A 6828-nucleotide genomic window follows, 5' to 3' on the forward strand; every position below is an offset into this window, starting at 1 on the left:
ATTCATCCTGCCCCGCAGTGATCAGCTAGCAGAAGAGGTGAATACCATATTTAGATAATGAGCGTGTTTGGGACACATGTCAAGGACAACTTACGTCCCTGAAGCTGATGATGTCAATGGGCTACATTTTTGGATAAACTGATCATCAAATCTGTAGGTCCTAGGGTCCACATGCCTACCTCTGAAATTTTTTTCCTGTTTTTTTAAATTTTGCTTTTATTTATTTTTCTTTTTTTTCCATCCATATGCATGTGTATATTTTTAAGTTACAAAATATCCTTCCACCCTCCCTTCCCACCCCCCCCTCCCCTTAGCGGTGAACAGTCAGGTTAACATTGTATAGATATATTTTTGATAAACATGTTTACAGATTAATCATTTTCAATATGAGGAATTAGGATTAAGGGAAAGAGATAAATACAAGATCATTTTTATAGTGTTTATCAGATTCTGAAGGGTTGTTTTTATTTTTTGTTTTGTTTTGTTTTTCTTCCTCTGGATGGGGATAACATTGTCCAGAGCCTATCTAATATAATTGTCCTAGCTCTCTGAACTGTTGAGAGGAGATGCTTCCATCAAGGTTGATCGTCTCACGATGTTGCTGTTAATGTGTCCAGTGTTCTCTTGGTTCTGCTCCCTTTGCTCAGCATCAGATCCTGTAACATATTCCATGCTTCTCTAGAGTTGGACCATTTATGGTTTCTTATAGAACAATAATATTCCACTGTATTCATGTACCATAACTAGTTTAGTCATTCACCAATTGACGGGCCTGCCTCTGAAATTAGCTGTGTGACCTTGGGAAGGTACCTTAACTCCCCAGGGTCTAGGATTCTCCTCTTGTAAAAGAGTTGTTTAATCATTTTTCAGTCCTGTGACTTTTGTGACCCCAATTGTGGTTTTCCTGACAAAGATACTGAAATGATTGCCATTTTCTTCTCCATCTCATTTTACAGACAAAGGAACTGAGGCAAACAAGTTGTCTTAGCTGGCCAGGGTCACATGGCTAGCAAGTGTCTGGGGCTAGATTTGAACCCAGGTCTTCCTGACTCCTAGCATTTCATCCACTATGCTATCTAAGCTGTACCACATGAAAGGGGTTGGGACAGATATCCCCTAAAATCTCTTTCAATTCTAGCTCAAAGCTCCTGATTCTTCCTTTGTTACATATTCTAAGCAACAAAATCACTGGTCTCCCTAAAATGCTAATATGGTAATTGAAGCTAAGAGAAGTGACTTACTCAAGGTTACAAGAAATTGGAGTATCTTTATCCACCCAATGTAGCATCCAGAAAATGTGATCAGAATCATCTGAAGTGGATATTGAGTACCTTGGTTTGGATTAAGTTGAAAAGAAACTAGAGAAAACTGGACCTGAACTTGAATCTTTCCTTTCTCCTCCAACTCATTACCTGTGAAATCATGAGCAAGTCACATGACTGTTCTGAATGTGACTGGCTTCATTTGAAAAATGGGTATAAGGGGTGGCTAGGTGGCATAGTGGATAGAGCATCGGCCTTGGAGTCAGGATGACCTGAATTCAAATCCAACCTCAGACACTTAGTAATTACCTAAGCCCATTGCCTTGAAAAATCTAAAAAAAAAAATGGGTATATAAAATATACCCCTTAGGTTTACTAAGTAAAAATCCTTTTTTAAACCATAAACTGATGCATTACTATCAACTCTTACTATGATAAAAATTTCTTCCTATTATTATCTCTTGTACTAACCATACAAAGAAAAAGGTTCTGTGCACCTTTTTGGAAATGGCTCCATCTATTGAGGATGTGAATGGCAACATACACTGTATATGTACTCTCTTCCCTTTAGGAACTACTCTCAGAATATTTGAAATAGTGATATTTATAAAGAACTTGGAAAACCTTAAGCATCATATAAATGCCAGTAGTTGTGTAGCATTTTGCAGTTCACAGATCACATTATACGTTTTCCTAGGCAAGCTTCACAAAACCCTTGAGAGGGAGGCACTATAATTACCCTCACTTTACAAGCGATACAACTGAGTCTGGTTGTTGTTATTGTTAGGTTGTTTTTCAATCAGGTCTGACTCTCTTTGACCCCGTTTGGGCTTTTCTTGGCAAAGGTACTTGAGTTGGTTGCCATGTTCCTCTCCAGTTTATTTGACAGATGAGGAACTGAGGCAAACAGCATTAAGTGACTTGCCCAGGGTCACACAGCAAACATGTGTCTGAGGCTCGATTTGAACTCATGAAGATGAGTCTTCCTGATTCCAAACCCAGAATTTCATCCACTGTGTCACAAAGTTGCAATGGAAGCTAAAAGAGATTAATCAACTTGTCCAGAGTCACACATCTAAGGAATGAGAAAAAAAATTACCTTTAAAAGAGTAGGGTGACTTGTCCAAGGTAATACAGTGGCAGAATTGAGATGAAAGGGATAGGGTGGGGGTGGCTAGGTGACACAGTGGATAGAGCACTGACCCTGGAATCAGGAGTACCTGAGTTCAAATACAGCTTCATACACTTAATAATTCCCTAGCTGTGTGACCCTGGGCAAGCCACTTAACCCCATTGCCTTAAATAGATAAAAAAAATTCAAAAAATTTCAAAAAAGAGTAATTAAGGGACTTGCCTCAGGGCACCAATATCTAAAGGAACATACTTCTCCCCAGGATTAGCCCTGTAGTATGCTATCTCCAAGTCATTTCCCTACCTGTCATCTCTCCCCCCAATCTATACTATTCCCTGGAGATTAGGGAGTAAATGAAAAGGGACAGATTCTCTGAGAGATGAGCCTTCAGTCCCCTGGCAAGACTGCATCAGATCAGACATCTTCTACTTTGATCTATTTCCCCTAAACTGAATTTGCCCTGGACATGGAAATTCTGATTAAGGTTTGACCTGAGACTAAAAGCCGGATCGCATCCCTACCAGTCATATATACGTTCCATGATTCCACAGCTACTATAGACAAGATTTCTGCACTTCTTGGGAGGTTGGAAGAGACAATCTCTAAGGTCTCTTCCAACTCTAAATTCTGTGATTCTCTAACTTTGATTTTTGGCCCTTCATCTACTGCCAAAAAACCCAACCTCTGTCCCCTCCCTGGCCATTAATAAACGTTTACAGCTCACTGTTCCTCCTTCCTCCCACCAGATTTAATCGATAGTTTCCCTCTTAGCATTTTGCATTTGCCAGCTTCTGTTGATCAGGCCACCCAGGTCAGAGATTGCCAGAGTGACCTTTCTTTCCACAATACCATTAACTTGCCAAGCCAAAATTCAGAATATTCTACATTATTGAGTGTTTCCTAGCACTGGCTGACTTGTACACTAGGATTTACTTTTCACAAAACAGATGACTTACAAGTAGTTCTCAATAATGTGTGATTTTTAAGGCCAATTCTGAGAGTTGGGGAGGGATTTCCTGCAGGCAATTGGGTAAAAGGAGGAAAGAGGACCCAGTTAAATGGCTCTAACATGGGGAAAGTCTACTGGAGCCTCATCTTGTGTTCTCTTACTGCAGGTTGAGAGGGTATTGTTTCCTGTCTTTCAATTAAATTCAAGATGCATTTATTAATACTTAAAATGGACCAGACAATGTACTAGACACAAGAATTAAAAAAATAGGAAAAAAATAGTATCTGCCCTAAAAGAGATGATTTTCTTTTGTGGAGGGTGCAGCATGCACACAGATAAATAAATATGAAATATATTTTTGTTGGTCGATCATTGCAGTCATAGCCAAATCTTTCTGACTCCATTTGGGTATTCTTGACAAAGATAATGGAGTAGATTGCCACATATGTGCATATTTATATTTATAAAATATATATATATATCTACATATATGTGTATATGTAGATATAAAAATGTATGTGTATGTGTGTAAATTTTTGTATGTGTGCATAAATGCATGTATAAAAATATGAAGTTGTAGAAAGAGTATTGGGTTTGGAATCTGAATGAATGAATGAATGAATGAAACTATTTAGTATTATAACTATTTTTCAAGCACTGTGTCAATGGTTAAGGATAAAAATATACAAATGAAACAGGCTCTTGCCTTCAAGAAGCTTTATATTTTAATGGGGAAGAAAATACATATAAGATAGTGGTAATTACAGAAGAGAGATATGGTCTAGGAAGTCTCAAAGACAGAACATTAGGGCACTCCAGTAATGTTCTCCATTCAGAGGCCATGGTAGTCATGATTTAATCCAATTTTAAAGCAAAAGATGAAAGATGGAGGAGATGGGAAGAAAAGGGAATGGAAAATATCCAGGATGACGATGAGAGCATATAATCTGAATAAATAAATCAAGCCAAGTGGTTTAGCTCTTCCCAGATGTGGTTGCATTTGGAGAGCAGAACCATAGAAGCAACAAGGGTTGCAAGTAAGAAAAATCAAAATGTGGGTTCAGATCCTAGCTCTGCCACTTACCATCTGTGTGACAAGGCCAAGTCACTTAAGCTTTCTGGTCCCATCTGTGAAAGGAGAAGATCAAATTAGGTGCTTTTTAAAGTTCCTTTTGTTCTAGATTGATTAGCCTAAGTACAACATAATATAGGGTAGGGGGAATACTGGCAAGAATAGCAATTAGAAGAGTGGAAACATCATTTTGAAAAAAGTGCTATGGAGAGGTGTCACTTAAACTAAAACAAAAGGATTTAAAGATGGGGAGCATAGCTGGGCAAAGACATGGAGAGAAGAAATGAAATGCAGAGTTTGGGGAACATTTGGTAGGGCAGTTTGATCAAATACAATTTATGAAGGACAATAATCCTCCCACTCCATAAGTTGTGCACAAGTAGCCAATTTGACTAGAATATAGTGAAAGTGAGTAACATGCAATAAACCTAAGAAGCTCAGCCAGAGACAGATCATCAAGACGTTTAGCTTCCAAACAGGGACATTTGTATTTTATACTAAAGGTAAGAGAGAGACACACAACAGTTTCTTGAGCAGGAAATAACATGGCCAAACTTGTGTCTCAGATTAATTTAATTTCTGTTTGGTATATACTTATTAAGCATTTACTTTGTGTTAGACACCATGCTAAGCCCATGCATTGACTCTAATTCCAGAGCTGGGAAGGGTGGAGAATGAATTGCTGTCTTATTTAAACCTGTTTCCTATAAACCTTGACACAGTCTTTCATTTAAGGGAAAAGAATGTACTTCGTTTTCAAAACTTACTGTTTGTTCTGCTGAATACAATTTGCAATCTGTCTCTGATGAGTCCTGTGCCTTCTCCCTCCCTGTGATTGGGGGAAGTTTTATTGGCATCATTTTCTCTGGCTGGAGAAAGCAGGAGGCTTTGTAGGAAATTGCCTCTCTGAGTAGCGGTTAAAGGATGTGATTATTTATATCAGAATCTGGAGCATAAAGAAGATCAGCATTCCAAAAAACTTCCAGAAGTTTTGCCCAGAGTTCAAATTCAACTTTCTCAAGTCTCAATGACATTCAAGTGATTCAAAAAATTTAATGATTCCCTCTCTAGAAAGTCGAATCAGTATTTAAGAGATCTCAAGGATCATCCTAACCCAGATGTCTAGATGCCCTTGAGCAACTGGATGATGCAGTGGGTAGAGCACCAACCCTGGAGTCAAGAGGACCCAAGTTCAAATTTAACTTCAAACTCTTGAAAAGTACTAGCTGTGTGACCTTGGGAAAGTCACTTAACCCTGACTGCCTCACATTCACTACCATCTCCAGTTGTCCTGATTCATATCTGACCTCTGGACTCAGGTGGCTCCAAAGGAGAAATGATGCTGGTGACTTAGAACAGCACCCCCTCTTTCAAATCTGATTCACAAGCATGTAATCATCTCCCTAAGGTCAAGGACTCCAAGGCCAGTACTCCATCCCATCACCTAAGGTCAAGGCCTTCTTCAAGAATGAAGGATAAACAACAACAAAACCAAGAGTCTCTTACTTCAAGAAGATAGCATTTTTTTTGGAAGGAAACAACTTCCACAGAATATGTGCAAAACAATTCATTTCATCACACAGACTCTGGCAACTGGGGAATTAGGATAGGGCTGATATAGATGGTGGCAGACACTGAATTTACTAAACCTTTAAGAAAGGTAGAGATGCTAAGAGGCAGAAAATTATTTTATTTTTTCCTATTTCAAGTGAAGAATTTTTTTCAGGTTTTTTGCAAGGCAATGTCGTTAAGTGGCTTGCCCAAGACCACACAGCCAGGTAATTATTAAGTATCTGAGGCCAGATTTGAACTCAGGTACTCCTGACTCCAGGGCCGGTGCTCTATCTACTGCCCCATGTGAAGAATTTTTAAAATTCTTTTTTCAAGTTCTAAATTTTTTTCCTTCCTAAAAAGGTAAGAATTTTAAATAAGGTAAATATGTGCAATAATGTAAAAAATATTTCCATATCAGTCATGTTATTAAACAAGAGACTAAAAAAATTTGTATGCTTTGATCTGTATTCAGAGTCCATCACTTCTTTCTCTGGATGTGGATAGCATTTTTTATCATGATACAATTGTCTTGTATCAGCATTTCTGAGAAGAGCTCTTATTCATAGTTGATCATCACATAATCTTGCTGTTATAATGCAGAGTGTTATCTTGGTTCTGCCCACTTCACTTTGGATTCAGTAAATCTGTCTTTCTAGGTTTTTCTGAAATAGAACTAATAGTCACACATTCAGAAACCACAACTTGTTCAGCCAATCCCCAATTGTTAAGAATCCCCTCAATTTATGATTCTTTGTCACTGCACAAAGAGCAAGGGTAGCTAGGTGGTACAGCGGATAGAGCACCAGCCCTGGAGTCAGGAGAACCTGAGTTCAAATCTGACTTCAGACACTTAATTACT

The sequence above is a fragment of the Macrotis lagotis genome, chromosome X, assembly GCF_037893015.1.
Source record: "Macrotis lagotis isolate mMagLag1 chromosome X, bilby.v1.9.chrom.fasta, whole genome shotgun sequence".
Lineage (NCBI taxonomy): Eukaryota > Metazoa > Chordata > Mammalia > Peramelemorphia > Peramelidae > Macrotis > Macrotis lagotis.